The sequence below is a fragment of the Pleurodeles waltl genome, chromosome 1_1 (assembly GCF_031143425.1).
Source record: "Pleurodeles waltl isolate 20211129_DDA chromosome 1_1, aPleWal1.hap1.20221129, whole genome shotgun sequence".
Classification (NCBI taxonomy): Eukaryota; Metazoa; Chordata; class Amphibia; order Caudata; family Salamandridae; genus Pleurodeles; species Pleurodeles waltl.
The window spans coordinates 930,712,898-930,729,181 of NC_090436.1; positions in this window are offsets into that span (position 1 = coordinate 930,712,898).

A 16,284-nucleotide genomic window follows, 5' to 3' on the forward strand; every position below is an offset into this window, starting at 1 on the left:
ACACATCATTATCACTTACAGACTTGATCGTGCCACAATCCAGGAACTGTGTGCACAGTTGGAGCCAGACCTGATGTCAGCTATCCGCCATTCCACAGGAATCCCCCATCTAGTGCAGGTCCTGTCAGTACTCCATTTCCTGGCAAGTGGTTCCTTTCAAACAACAGTGGCCATTGCATCAGGGATGTCCCAGGCTATGTTCTCAAACCTGTTGTCCAGAGTGTTGACTGCCCTGCTGAAACACATGCACAGCTACATCGTTTTCCCTCAGGTGGAGGATTTGCCGACAGTCAAAGGTGACTTCTATGCCCTGGGACATATCCCCAACATCATAGGTGTCATTGATGGGACACATGTGGCATTGGTACCCCCCGCAGGAGTGAACAGGTGTACAGAAACAGGAAGAGCTACCATTCAATGAATGTGCAGATGGTGTGTTTGGCCGACCAGTACATCTCCCATGTGAATGCCATGTTTCCTGGATCAGTGCATGACGTTTACATTTTGAGGAATAGCAGCATCCCTTATGTGATGGGGCAACTCCAGAGGCACTGTGGGCCGTATTTATACTCTGGTTGCGCCGAATTTGCGTCGTTTTTTTCGACGCAAATTCGACGCTAAACTAACGCCAACTAACGCCATATTTATACTATGGCGTTAGACGCTTCGGGCGCCAAAGTGCCCGGAGTGTGCGTCATTTTTTAGCGTGAACCCCTTCCTTGCGTTAATGATATGCAAGGGAGGCATTCCTGTCTTAAAAAATGACTCCCAGGCCTTTACGTGGTATTTATACTCCCGGGCAAAAATGACGCCCGGGAGTGGGCGTGGCCAAAAACGGCGCATTTGCGCCGCTTTTTAACGCCTGGGTCAGGCATGGCGTTAAGGGACAAGTGGGCTCAAAATGAGCCCAGAGTGCCCTCCCCTGCCCCCAGGGACCCCCCCTGCCACCCTTGCCCACCCCAGGAGGACACCCAAGGACGGAGGGACCCATCCCATGGACATTAAGGTAAGTATTTTTTTTTTTTTTTTGTGGCATAGGGGGGCCTGATTTGTGCCCCCCTACATGCCACTATGCCCAATGACCATGCCCAGGGGACAGAAGTCCCCTGGGCATGGCCATTGGGCAAGGGGGCATGACTCCTATCTTTACAATGATAGGAGTCATGTTGATGGGGGATGGGCGTCGTTAAAAAATGGGGCAAGTCGGGTTAAGACGATTTTTTCGACGCAACCTGACTTGCCCCATTTTAAGACGCCCATACGCCATTTTCCCCCTACGCCGGCGCTGTCTGGTGTACGTGTTTTTTTTCCACGCACACCAGGCAGCGCCGGTCTGGTAGCGCCGGCTAACGCCATTCAATAAATACAGCGCCCGCATGGCGCTTCAGAATGGCGTTAGACGGCGCTAAATTTTTTTACGCTAAACTGCGTTAGCGCAGTTTTGCGTCAAAAAGTATAAATATGGCCCTGTGTATGGCTAATAGGTGAGGACAAGGACCCTAAACCCTGTGAATAGTTGTTTGGGTCTGGGGTTGTCCCTAAGGGTTAGTGTGTGTCTAACAGTTGTCCCTCGACATTTGCAGGTGACTCTGGTTACCCCAACCTGTCATGGCTACTGACCCCAGTGAGAAATCCCAGGACAAGGGCAGAGGAACGCTACAATGAGGCACATGGACGAACTAGGAGAGTGATCGAACGGACCTTCGGCCTCCTGAAGGCCAGGTTCCGGTGCCTCCATATCACAGGTGGTTCCCTCTACTACTCAACAAAAAAGGTGTGCCAGATCATCGTGGCCTGTTGTTTGCTTCACAACCTGGCTTTGCGACGACAGGTGCCTTTTCTGCAGGAGGATGGTCCAGAAAGAGGTCTTGTGGCAGCTGTGGAGCCTGTGGACAGTGAAGAAGAGGAGGCACAAGAAGAGGATATCGACAACAGAAACAACGTGAACCAGCAATACTTCCAGTGAGACACAGGTAAGACGACATCACTGCCTCCTACATCTCATACAATTGTTAGACCTATCATATGTCTGTCACTTTCGCCCAGTGTATGGACCCTGACCTGTCACTTTGCCTTTCCATTTCACAGATGTGGGTCCCACTGTGTGACCTCTGCTAGGTTACCTTATGGACTATAGCTGTGTGACATAGGTATGTTGACAGTACAATGGACATTGCTATTTTCGTTACTTATATCATATACACATTTGTGAAAGCACAGACTGACTCCAGATTGTTTTGTGATTCAAGGGTGTTTATTTAAGTGTAAATTAGTAGAGGGTGGGTTGGAAAATGGTCAGGGGTGATGGTGGAGGAATGTCCATGGCAGAGTCCAGTCTATTTGTTTCACAGGTGCATTGTCCAAAGGGGCAAAGGAAGTGGAGCTAGGGCAGTTGATGGATGGACAGGGTGACGAAGTGAGACAGAAGGATGACATTCAGGGTGGTCTCATTTCTTGGTGGGGGTCTTGGCATTGTTCTCTGTCTTTGTCCTGGATCTCAGGGACCGTTTGCGGGTGGTTCTCCATCTGCAGGGGGTGGGGTGCTGGTGTTGTGGTCCTGTGGCGGTGCCTCCTGTCCACTAGCGCCGGCGGAGGTGGTGGGCAGTTCATCGTCCTAGCTAGTGTCAGGGGCCCCTTGGAGTGCCATGGTGTCCCTCAGGGTCTGCTGTATGTCCTTCAGCACCCGTACGATGGTGCCCAGGGCGGAGCTGATGGTCCTGAGCTCCTCCCTGAAGCCCAAATACTGTTCCTCCTGCAGGCGCTGGGTCTCCTGAAACTTGACCAGGACCGTCGCCATCGTCTCCTGGGAGTGGTGGTATGCTCCCATGATGGAGGATAGGGCCTCCTGGAGAGTGGGTTCCCTTGGCCTGTCCGCCCCCTGTCGCACAGCAGCCCTCCCAGTTCCCCTGTGTTCCTGTAACTCCGTCCCCTGGACCGTGTGCCCACTACCACTGCCCCCAGGTCCCTGTTGTTGTTGGGGTGGTGGGTTATCCTGGGTTCCCTGTAGTGGTGGACACACCGCTGATTGACCTGTCCTGGGTAGGGAGGTTTGGGCCCGCTGGGTGGGTGCTGTGCCGGTGTTACCAGTGGGTGGAAGGTCAGTGTTGGGCTGTGCCTGTGCAAGGGGAACCGACTGTCCCGAGGCCCACGATGGTCAGGGCTGGTCATCAGGCTCCAGTAGGGCAGAGCTGCTATCGTCACTGTGGGCCTCTTCTGGGGGTGGAGTGGTGTTGTCTGGACCCTCTGGTGTGGTGACGGTCCTTCGGGTTCCTGCAGGGGCATACGAGCATGATTAATGCATTTGTGTGTGTGATGGTGTGCAATGGGTGGGTTTCTGTGTACCCCAGTGCAGGCATTCCTGTGTGGGGGCTTGTGTGATGATGGTTAGGGGGTTGTTCTGGCTAAGTGCAGTGGGCATGCTTTAGAGCTGGGTGTCCATGCTTAGTTGTGTCATGCAGGGCTTGGTGTTGGGATGGGTGGTTTATGTTCTTAGTACATTAGTGAGGATTTTGGGTGATAGGGGAGGGGATGAGGGTGGGGGCGTGTGATGGCATGCAGGTAGGGTCGGGGATGTGATAGTTAAGATTTGACTTACCAGTGTCCCATCCTCCACCGACTCCTCCGAGGCCCTCTGGATGCATGATGGTCAAGACTTGCTCCTCCCATGTTGTTAGTTGTGGGGGAGGAGGTGGGGGTCTGCCGCCAGTCCGCTGAACCGCTATGTTGTGCCTGGAGACCGTTGAACGCACCTTTCCCCGTAGGTCGTTCCACCTCTTCCTGATGTCCTCCCTAATTCTTGGGTGCTGTCCCACAGCGTTGACCCTGTCGACGATTCTTTGCCATAGCTCCATCTTCCTGGCTATGGAGGTGTGCTGTACCTGTGAGCCAAATAGCTGTGGCTCTACCCGGATGATTTCCTCCACCATGACCCTGAGCTCCTCCTCGGAGAAGTGGGGGTGTCTTTTACGTGACATGTGGTGGTGTGTGTGATGTGTGGGGCGGTGTGAGTGTTGATGTGTGTGGTGATGTGTAGTGGTGTGTGGTGTTTTGTGCGTGGATGTGGTGTGGGTGATGGTGTTGTGTGCCTCTGTGTGGTGGTGTTGTCTTGGCTGTGCTGTCTCTCTGGCCTTCATCCGTGAATTGTGGTCGTAGGGGTTTGTGGGTGATGTGGGTGTGTGTTTTATATTGTGTTGGGTGTGTAGGAGTGTTGTTTGTATGTGTATCAGGTGTGTGTATTTGGAATTGTCCAATGTGGTGGTGTTTTGGAGATGTGTGTGTATTTTGAGCGCGGCGGTGTGTACCGCCAATGGAATACCGCGGTTGAAAGACCACCGCGTGGATTCGTGGGTCGTAATAGCATGGGCATGTTTCTGATGGCGTGGAGGTGGAGGTTTTGTTTTTGCCACTTTAACTCTGACCTTTGGTGTGGCGGAGTTGTGTGGGTGTCTGTATTTCAGCGGATTCCGAGATGTGTGTCATGATAGCTGTGGCAGACTACCGCCGCCGCGGCGGTGTATTGCCGGTCTTCTGCACGGCAGTAAATGCCTTTTACCGCCAATGTTGTAATGACCCCCATAGTCTTCCCTGCGGGAATGCACACTGTCACTTGAAATCTAAAAAAATAAAGGCAACAATAACTCTACATAGCAGCACATCCCTCAAATTTTTCATATTGATTTATGTACACATATGCCAAGATGTGTAAACTAGAAACCGGAAGCCCAGACCAGTTAATATCAGAACAATATAATAGTGGAGCACACAAAGCACAAATTCCATGGATCTTATTGTTAACTTGTATTTTATATAACCATAAGGGTACTTCCATTAAATGCGTGAATTAAAAAAAAAATACATAGATAAACACACAAAATTTGTTTTGCAGACATCTGGGTGTAAATCACTTTTCCTTTTACTACATAGTTTGAACAAAAAATGATTTACAAATGTTCGTACTCATTTCTTTGCAACTTCATACAACCGTATTGCTTTTTATGGAACATCATAGTTCCAAAAACCCTGATTGTTTAGTTTTCATTTGCATGATTTTCACCAATAATTAAAGATTGTCAGCCTTTACATGATTTCAGCCAATAATTGAAGATTTAGGCCTTTCAGCCTTTACATGATTTCAGCGAATGATTGAAGATTTCAGCTGACATGCGTTTCGTCCCATTGCAGGACTACCTCAAGGCTCATTAAGTGTCAACATAAAAAGACAGTATTAAAACATATGCAGCACTGAATGCACACTCACCAGCAATGCATGGACAGCATGTAGTACTATCAATCCCACAATCCAACACCATACACTACCAGATGGAAGGAAAACACCAAACCCATAGGGAAAGGTAGAAATGCGGAAAATGTGACAGACTATGACCCTAACAAGTCACTTACATTCCCACAGGTGCCCCAGCCAATGTCAGTGGCGAGCAGGTGCCACAGAAACCCAGTCCCCACCAGAAGATGCCCCCAGTGATGACAGCAACTTTGGATGTTCCGCGCTGGATGAACTCCCTGGCCCATCTGGGACCACAGGTCAGTCGGCTTCAACATCCCACAATCAGTCCACCACATGCCCCCCCCTTCCGACTCAAACACCACAGCAGCCACCCAATGTTCCCAATCCCCTGTCCCCAGGACACATCGATCAATAGTGTGCCCACTGTACAGGGACCCGAGTGGACACCACAGAGGCAAGATGAAGAAGGTCCTGGTATAAGTAGGAGGGGGCACACTGTTCAGGGGACACAGGCACAGGGGGCCAGGTACAGTGGCAGGTCAGCTGTGTGCCGGGGGGCCAGGCCCAGAGAACCAACTGCCCAGGAGGCACTTACACATGTCCTGGGGGCATACCAAAAATCCCAGGGCAGGATGGGCCAGGTTATCACCATCATGCAGGAGAACAAGTGGCTGCAGGGGATAACCACCAAGAGGGTCATGCAGCAGTTGCAGGGCCTAAATGCCAACATGGCCTCCATTGTAGGGGTGCTGGGTGACTTGGCCAACACCATGTGGGAGAACATAGTACACCAGCTGCCCACTACCACTAGCCGCTCCACTCAGCAGCTATCAACATCTGCTGCAGTTAGTGCATGAGAGGACCTGCCACAGGACCCACAGGCCACCAGAACCCCTCCCTCTGCAGCAGAGGAACCACCCGCAAATGTTCCCTGTGACTCAGGCAGACATCAGAGACTGTTGCCAAGACCAAAACCACCGCCATGAAATGAGCCCCTCCAGAATGTCCCCCTGGTGTACCACTGAGTCACCTTGTTCACTTGGGACTGCCATTGCTCTCCATCCTATGGCCCCATGGACATTGCACCTGTGCTCCTGACCAACTGGACCACTACACTGTGGTTTATCTCAACCATCACCCCACTCTATTACACTGGCCCTTCATTATTGTCACTTCAATAAACACCCTTAAACACAAGTGATGTAATAGTGCTTTATCAGACAGAAATGTGCAATGTAATGAACTGTATCATATTGTGCAAATGTCTTGTAAAATGTCATTCCATCAAACAGATGTTGTTAAGCAGTCTGTAGCCATCACATCAGCACACTGTTACCACACCAACATCTGAAAAAAGCAAAGGCATAAGTGACAGTCAATTGAAAGGGAAATGCAGTGATTGGCTCAACACAGCTGGCACACAGCGCTCCACAGAAATGGAGAAATTAACAGCTCTATAGTCTTACCTGTGTGTCATTGGAGGTACTGCTGTATGACATGTGGTGTGTTGTCCACATTCTCCTCCTCCTCACGGTCCTCAGCATCCACTGCTGCCATAGGTGCATTGTCACCCCCCCTCCTCCTGCAGGTAGGGCAAATGGCGACTGAGGGCCAAATTGCGCAGCATGCCACCATAATCTGGTAAACCTTCCTAGGAGTGTAGATTTGAGACCCACCTGTCAAATGGAGGCACCTGAACCTGGCTCTCAGTAAGCTACGGCCATGTCCCTCACTGTACCGATTTTCAGCCCGTGTTCTCAGATTCCTAACAGCGGTCAACAGCCAAGACAAGTTTGGGAAGCCAGAGTCACCTGGAAGTAGTGAGCGGCACACATTACCCATTTACAATGGGATGGTGTACATCTCTGTGAGAAAGTAGACTCTTTCTAGCCTTGTTACCAACACTTTTGGCCTGTTTGTGAGTATGTGTCAGGGTGTTTTCACTGTCTCACTGGGATCCTGCTAGCCAGGACCCAGTCCTCATAGTGAAAACCCTATGTTGTCAGTATGTTTGTTATGTGTCACTGGGAACCTGCTAGCAAGGACCCCAGTGCTCATAAGTTTGTGGCCTATATGTATGTGTTCCCTGTGTGATGCCTAACTGTCTCACTGAGGCTCTGCTAACCAGAACCTCAGTGGTTATGCTCTCTCTGCTTTCCAAATTTGTCACTAACAGGCTAGTGACTAAATTTACCAATTCACATTGGCATACTGGTACACCCATATAATTCCCTAGTATATGGTACTGAGGTACCCAGGGTATTGGGGTTCCAGGAGATCCCTATGGGCTGCAGCATTTCTTTTGCCACCCATAGGGAGCTCTGACAATTCTTACACAGGCCTGCCATTGCAGCCTGAGTGAAATAACGTCCACGTTATTTCACAGCCATTTACCACTGCACATAAGTAACTGATAAGTCACCTATATGTCTAACCTTCACCTGGTGAAGGTTGGGTGCAAAGTTACTTAGGGCCAGATGTAGGAAACTCCCAAATTGCGACTTGCAATTTGCGAGTCCCTGCGACTCGCAAATTGAAAGTCGCAATTTGGGATGCAGAAAGGTGTCTCAGACACCTTCTGCGAGTCGCTATGGGGTCGCAAAGACCCACCTCATTAATATTAATGAGATGGGTCGCAATTTGCAACCCCATATCGACTCAGGGCACTCACGGAGATGGAGGCCTGCTGGGAACAGCAGACCTCCATGTCCGTGACTGCTTTTAAATAAAGCAGTTTTTTTTTTTTCAAAGTGCAACCCGTTTTCTTTAAAGGAAAACGAGCTGCACTTTGAAAAATAAACCGAAACCTTTTGTTTTGGTATTTTTCAGGGCAGGTAGTGGTCCATTGCACCACTGCCTGCTCTGAAAAATTATTATTAGGTCCAGTCACAAAGGGGAAGGGGTCCCATGGGGACCCCTTCCCGTTTGCGAGTGGGTTACCATCCACTTCAAGAGGATGGTAACTGCGAGTCCATTTGCGACCGCTGTCGCGGTCGCAAATGGAATTGCATACCACTGCGACTCGCAAATAGGAAGGGAACTCCCCTTCCTATTTGCGACTCTGAAATGCATTTTGTGAGTCGGTTCCGACTCGCAAAATGCATTTCTACATACCAGATGGGGTTTAGCGACTTGCAAACGGCGTTTTTCGCCATTTGCGAGTCGCTAAACCTTTCCTACATCTGGCCCTTAGTGTGTGGGCACCCTGGCACTAGCCAAGGTGTCCCCACATCGTTCAGGGCAAATTACTCGACTTTGTGAGTGCGGGGACACCATTACACGCGTGCACTTTACATAGGTCACTACCTATGTACAGCGTCACAATGGTAACTCCGAACATGGCCATGTAACATGTCTAAGATCATGGAATTGTCCCCCCAATGCCAGAATGGCATTGGGGGGACAATTCCATGATCCCCCGGGACTCTAGCACAGAACCCGGGTACTGCCAAACTGCCTTTCCGGGGTCTCCACTGCAGCTGCTGCTGCTGCCAACCCCTCAGACAGGTTTCTGCCCTCCTGGGGTCCAGGCTGCCCTGGCCCAGGAAGGCAGAACAAAGGACTTCCTCTGAGAGAGGGGGTAACACCCTCTCCTTTTGGAAATAGGTGTGAGGGCTGAGGAGGAGTAGCCTCCCTCAGCCTCTGGAAATGCTTTGATGGGCACAGATGGTGCCCATCTCTTCATGGTGAAGGTTGGGTGCAAAGTTACTTAGGGCCAGATGTAGGAAACTCCCAAATTGCGACTTGCAATTTGCGAGTCCCTGCGACTCGCAAATTGAAAGTCGCAATTTGGGATGCAGAAAGGTGTCTCAGACACCTTCTGCGAGTCGCTATGGGGTCGCAAAGACCCACCTCATTAATATTAATGAGATGGGTCGCAATTTGCGACCCCATAGCGACTCAGGGCACTCACGGAGATGGAGGCCTGCTGGGAACAGCAGACCTCCATGTCCGTGACTGCTTTTAAATAAAGCAGTTTTTTTTTTTCAAAGTGCAACCCGTTTTCTTTAAAGGAAAACGAGCTGCACTTTGAAAAATAAACCGAAACCTTTTGTTTTGGTATTTTTCAGGGCAGGTAGTGGTCCATTGGACCACTGCCTGCTCTGAAAAATTATTATTAGGTCCAGTCACAAAGGGGAAGGGGTCCCATGGGGACCCCTTCCCGTTTGCGAGTGGGTTAACATCCACTTCAAGAGGATGGTAACTGCGAGTCCATTTGCGACCGCTGTCGCGGTCGCAAATGGAATTGCATACCACTGCGACTCGCAAATAGGAAGGGAACACCCCTTCCTATTTGCGACTCTGAAATGCATTTTGCGAGTCGGTTCCGACTCGCAAAATGCATTTCTACATACCAGATGGGGTTTAGCGACTTGCAAACGGCGTTTTTCGCCATTTGCGAGTCGCTAAACCTTTCCTACATCTGGCCCTTAGTGTGTGGGCACCCTGGCACTAGCCAAGGTGTCCCCACATCGTTCAGGGCAAATTACCCGACTTTGTGAGTGCGGGGACACCATTACACGCGTGCACTGTACATAGGTCACTACCTATGTACAGCGTCACAATGGTAACTCCGAACATGGCCATGTAACATGTCTAAGATCATGGAATTGTCCCCCCAATGCCAGAATGGCATTGGGGGGACAATTCCATGATGCCCCGGGTCTCTAGCACAGAACCCGGGTACTGCCAAACTGCCTTTCCGGGGTCTCCACTGCAGCTGCTGCTGCTGCCAACCCCTCAGACAGGTTTCTTCCCTCCTGGGGTCCAGGCTGCCCTGGCACAGGAAGGCAGAACAAAGGACTTCCTCTGAGAGAGGGGGTAACACCCTCTCCTTTTGGAAATAGGTGTGAGGGCTGAGGAGGAGTAGCCTCCCTCAGCCTCTGGAAATGCTTTGATGGGCACAGATGGTGCCCATCTCTTCATAAGCCAGTCTACACTGGTTCAGGGATCCCCCAGCCCTGCTCTGGCGTGAAACTAGACAAAGGAAAGGGGAGTGACCACTACCCTGACCTGCACCTCCCAGGGGAGGTGCCCAGAGCTCCTCCAGTGTGTCCCAGACCTCTGCCATCTTGGAAACAGAGGTGTTTGTGGCACACTGGACTGCTCTGAGTGGCCAGTGCCAGCAGGTGACGTCAGAGGCTCCTTCTGATAGGTTCTTAGCTCTCTTGGTAGCCAATCCTCCTTCCTAGATAGCCAAACCTCCTTTTCTGGCTATTTAGGGTCTCTGCTTTGGGGAATTCTTCAGATAACGAATGCAAGAGCTCATCAGAGTTCCTCTGCATCTCCCTCTTCACCTTCTACCAAAGGATCGACCGCTGACTGCTCATGATGCCTGCAAAACCGCAACAAAGTAGCAAGACGACTACTAGCAATCTTGTATTGCTTCATCCTGCCGGCTTTCTTGACTGTTTCCAGGTGGTGCATGCTCTGGGGGTAGCCTGCCTCCTCTCTGCACCAGGAGCTCTGAAGAAATCTCCCGTGGGTCGACGGAATCTTCCCCCTGCAACCGCAGGCACCAAAAGACTGCATCACTGGTCCTCTGGGTCCCCTCTCAGCACGACGAGCGTGGTCACTGGAACTCAGCAACTCTGTCCAACTGACTCCCACAGTCCAGTGACTCTTCAGTCCAAGTTTGGTGGAGGTAAGTCCTTGCCTCCCCACGCTAGACTGCATTGCTGGGTACCGCGTGATTTGCAGCTGCGCCAGCTCCTGTGCACTCTTCCAGGATTTCCTTCATGCACAGCCAAGCCTGGGTCCCGACACTCTAACCTTCAGTGCACAACCTTCTGAGTTGTCCTCCGGTGTCGTGGGACTCCCTTTTGTGACTTCGCATGGACTCTGGTTCACTCTTCTTCCAAGTGCCTGTTCAGGTACTTCTGCAGGTGCTGCCTGCTTCTGTGAGGGCTCCCTGACTTGCTGGGCACCCCCTCTGTCTCCTCATCCAAGTGGCGACATCATGGTCCCTCCTTGGCCACAGCAGCACCCAAAAACCCTAACCGTGACCCATGCAGCCACCAAAGCTTGTTTGCGGTCTTTCTGCGTGGGAACACCTCTGCAGGCTTCATCGCGACGTGGGACATCCATCCTCCAAAGGGGAAGTTCCTAGTCCTCTTCTTTCTTGCAGAACTCCAAGCTTCTTCCAACAGGTGGCAGCTTCCTTGCACCCTCAGCTGGCATTTCCTGGGCTCCTGCCCACTCTCGACACTGTCGTGACTATTGGACTTGGTCCCCTTGTCTTACAGGTACTCAGGTCCGGAAATCCATTGAATCCCCCTATCACGACTTCTGTGCTCTCTGGGGGTAGTAGGTGCACTTTACACCTACCTTTCAGGGTCTTGGGGTGGGCTATTTTTCTAACCCTCACTGTTTTCTTACAGTCCCAGCGACCCTCTACAAGGTCACATAGGTTTGGGGTCCATTCGTGGTTCGCATTCCACTTTTGGGGTATATGGTTTGTGTTGCCCCTATACCTATGTGCTCCTATTGCAATCTATTTGTAACTTTACACTGCTTGCATTCCTTTCCTTGCCATTACCTGCATAATTTTGGTTTGTGTACATATATCTTGTGTATATATCTTATCCTCATACTGAGGGTACTCACTGAGATACTTTTGGCATATTGTCATAAAAATAAAGTACCTTTATTTTTAGTAATTCTGTGTATTGTGTTTTCTTATGATATTGTGCATATGACACCAGTGGTATAGTAGGAGCTTTACATGTCTCCTAGTTCAGCCTAAGCTGCTTTGCCATAGCTACCTTCTATCAGCCTAAGCTGCTAGAAACACCTCTTCTACACTAATAAGGGATAACTGGACCTGGCACAAGGTGTAAGTACCTCTGGTACCCACTACAAGCCAGGCCAGCCTCCTACAATATCCAATTGTCATATACTGACATACATTGTGTGAAGACTCAAGCTCACCTAAGAGCCACACTCTGTAACTCTGTAGTTGTGCCATAACCTGTGGGACGCTGCTATTCCTCAAGACATAGGCATCATGCACAGATCCAGGATACTTGGCAGTAATGTGGGAGATGTATTAATCTGCAAGGCACACCATCTAGACATTAATTGAGTGGAAACTCCTACTATTCCTGTATACCTGCTAATTTGCCCTGGGAGGGACCAAGGCAATATGGGTCCCATCAATAGCCTCGATCACATGTGGTATGTGTCCCATGGTGTAGAATCCAGCTTTCACAATGGGCAAATCTTCACTCTGAGGGAATGCGATGTAGCTGGTCATGTGTTTGAGCAAAGCAGCCAAAACCCTTCCAAGCACAATAGAAAACATTGGCTGTGACCTTCCTGCAGCCAAGACCACAGTCAGCTGGAAAGAACCAGTTGCCGGGAAGTGGAGCACTGAGAGTACCTGTACTACAGGGGGAATAGGGGGAATAGCCGTAGTGCTACGGATAGCAGGCATTAGATCAGGCTCCAATTGTGCACACAGCTCAGCAATTTGGGCCCTGTCCAGATGATAGGTTGGTATGATGTGCCTGTCCTCCAGTGTAGCCAAGTCCACAAGAGGTCTGTAAATGGGTGCTTGCCTCCTCACCCTCATCCTTCGCAGTGGTTGGTATCTAAGTGAGCCAAATGTAAAATGGGTGTGACTACAGGAACTATGGACACACAACATCATAGTACACAGAGCATGTATATATATGTAAGAGACCGGAATTGTGTAGTTGTGAACAGTTGATACCAATGACACGCATACATCTTCCCAACATGAGTACTAGCAGTAGAAAATGGCAACCGCCTGTCCTGTATGCAGGGACAGGTGGAAGTGACCTCACTCCACCAGTGTTAGCCGTCATGGCGGAAGGTGGTCTGCACTGCCGTGCAAATCCTCATTGGCTAACATTGGGCTCTATGGAGTACAGGAACCAATGATGGTCAATGCCGGCGGTGACGGTGTTCACCGCTGCGGATATGACCGCCATTGTCTGTCTAACACTTCACTTGATTCCTGACTTTCCACAGTACTACATTTCTACTGCTTGTGCTGCTGTGACCTTTGTCTGGAACCTGGATGGCCTGTGCTATGTGGGAAAGGGCTCCATCCGAGGAGTTGGCAAAGCTTGTGGATGGGGTCCTACCACTGTATGGGCAGTTGTATGGGCCTCCAGACCAACAGGTGAGTACATAATGGGTATGTTGGATGGGACATAGCTGCATGTAGATGTATGTGTGTGCTGGCAGTGTGTCATTTTGATGGGATTTGGCTGTATGCAATGTGTATGCAGAGGTACAGGTCATGTGTGTGCTTGATGAGGGTCAAATGCACTATGTGAGCCATTTTTGTGACAGACTGGATAGTATCGTTCATGGTGTCCTTCTGTCTGTGTTTCCTCTGCAGGTCACTGCCCATCAAAAGAAAGGGTTGTAGCGTGCCATTGCCAAGGACGTGCGGACCCTGAGGGTCCATAGCTGGAGGAGGACCCATTGCAGGAACCAGTGGGAGGACCTGAGATGCTGGGCCCAGAAGACCACAGAGGCCCAGCTGGGGATGGCCTCCCAACGAGAGAGGGGTGCACTTCGGAGCCTGACCACTTTAATGGCCCGCATACTGGCGATGGTCAATCCTGAGTTGGATGGGTGCTTGAGGGCAGCACAGCAGCCACAACGGGGTGAGTACAGACTGTGTGGTATTTTGTATTTATTGCCTGTCATGGGGTTTGGGTACAAGGATCTAGTGAGTGGATGCCCCAATATGAATATGCTGGTTTAGCTATTCCTGTGTGGTCCTGCTTAGCTACGTAGGATGGTATTCATTTTTGGTATTGCTAAGTAGCTAGCATACCATGGCAGACAGGGCTTAGTCAGACCCAGTAGGTGTGCAGTTGGTAGTGTTTGTGTTCCTTACTGCTATTGTACCTAGGCAATGGTTTGTCACTGTGGTCCATGCTGCACGATGTAAGTCCCAGTGAGTGACTGTGATGTGTATGCCATATGTGCTGTTGGTGCTGTGACTGACCCTGTGCTACCTTTCTCTCCCCCCTCTCATTTTGTCATTGTGCCCATGTGTGCATTAGCATCATCTGGCGAAGGAGCAGGGGCACCTGCGAGTGGGGGAGCTACAGCCCACAGGACCCAGGAGGCAGCACAGTTGGCGAGGGGACCAGTGGGTCAGAGGGCAAGGGGAGCACCACTGGGGAGACAGGAGCAACTACTACAGACTCAGATTCCTCCTCCAATGGGAGCTCGCTGGTGGTGGAGGACCCCTCTTGGGCCACCCCAGCTACTTTATCTTCCGCCACCCCCTGTACCAGCACCGCCTTCCCAGTAGCCCCCACCCAGTTGCCCGTGCCCATACTCACAGTCACATCAGCACTCACACCTGCATGCACTGCATCATCAGTTCCAGACCCTGCCACCTGTACAGCCTTGCCCACAGTAACCACAACAGCAGACAGGCAGACATGCACCCCACACATCACATGCGCAGTCACCACCACCTTATGAAGCACACCGACCTACTTGCAGACACTACCACAATATACATACACATGCCCTGTTTTTCCACCCCCATCGTCTGCCCCTCCAAAGACACATAAACGCTCCCACTCAGACACCCAGCAGCCATCCACCTCACACACGCACACTGTCCATGCACCTGCAACCAAGTCCAGCACACCTCTTCTTCCTACAACCACTCCCTCTACCTCCACTCCCATTCCTCCTCACACACCCTACCCCATTGGGCCTAAGAAGCTTTTGCTATCCCACCTTGACCTCTTCCCTCCTAACCCCCCATCCTGCCCATAAGAGAAAAGTCCCACCCCTTCAGCCCAGTACCTCCAGCTCCAAGTCGACTCCTGTTCCTCCCCCTAAGAGTACTCCTGCAATTAAGTGGAAAAAGATTGGCACTCCGGCACCCGTCCCAAGGCCAATCCTCTGCCCCGAAACAGAAGGGCAAGGACCCGCCCCCTCCCAAATCCAAGCCCAAGGACCCCCCCCAGAAGAAACCCCAACATTCCCCCTGCCCCCATCCCCTGAGCTGCCTGCCTACCATCTCCATGATGCCCCTGCCCAGTGGAGTAACTGGGCTCTCAGGAGTCAAGATGGGCCTTGAAAGTTGCCCTGCGGCATTGTACTTCAATTGGACTGGCCCATTGCCCAATCTGTAAAAATGTATATTTGGTTTTGTTGAGGTTGCTATACCCAATGTATCACAGTGGTTAGACAAAAGTTATGTGTCCTGGCTTTCTTTCCTTCTGTATTATTTTGGTATGGGATTTCTCTGCAGATGGTTCTGGGTGTGTGGTGTGTTTATTGTGTGTGGTGTGTGTCACTCTCCCCTCCCTCCCTTCTGTGCTAGGTGGCTTTACTCATTGTCATCATTTTTGTTGGCTTTAGCGCTCCTGAACTGCCATTGCATGGTACAGCATCAGGAAGACTTCTAGTTCCAGTTCGATGATGGACGCTGACTCCTCTGTGTCCCTGAAGCTGAGTGTCTCCTTTTATATGATGTGTTTCCGTCAGGGTTTTGGCAGCAGTGATCCCGCCCCAGAAATCCTGGTGGTCAGCTATGTCATTATGTGGTGGGCGGATTGGTGTCTTCCACCTGCCTGGAAAGGGCTACTGCCGTGGTCAGTTGCAAGACAGCACTGGTGGTTCAGGTGGAACATTGGCTGTCTATGGGAGGGATCACCGCCATGGTCATATTTTGGTGGTCTTCACCACTGGTCTGGCAACGGTACTACCACCATCACTGGTGTGGCGGTCAGCTGACTGCCAATGTCACAATGAGGACCATAGTTTGGAAAGAACACCATGTGATCCTTTACCAAAAACCATAAGTAAGAATTTGATTTTGTTAAAACCAGATGACCAATCAAAAAGAGATTGGATCACTGTTTTACCTTACCCCTGGTAGTAAGTACTTCTTAGTAAAAAGGCAACCACTAAAGAAGAAAAAACACCAGATCAAGACTCCACATTTAAGACTATTTATAGAACTGATGAAACCTAAGGTACCACATGCAAACTAGCCTCATATTCTGCCTAGAGAGAAGAAAGTATGA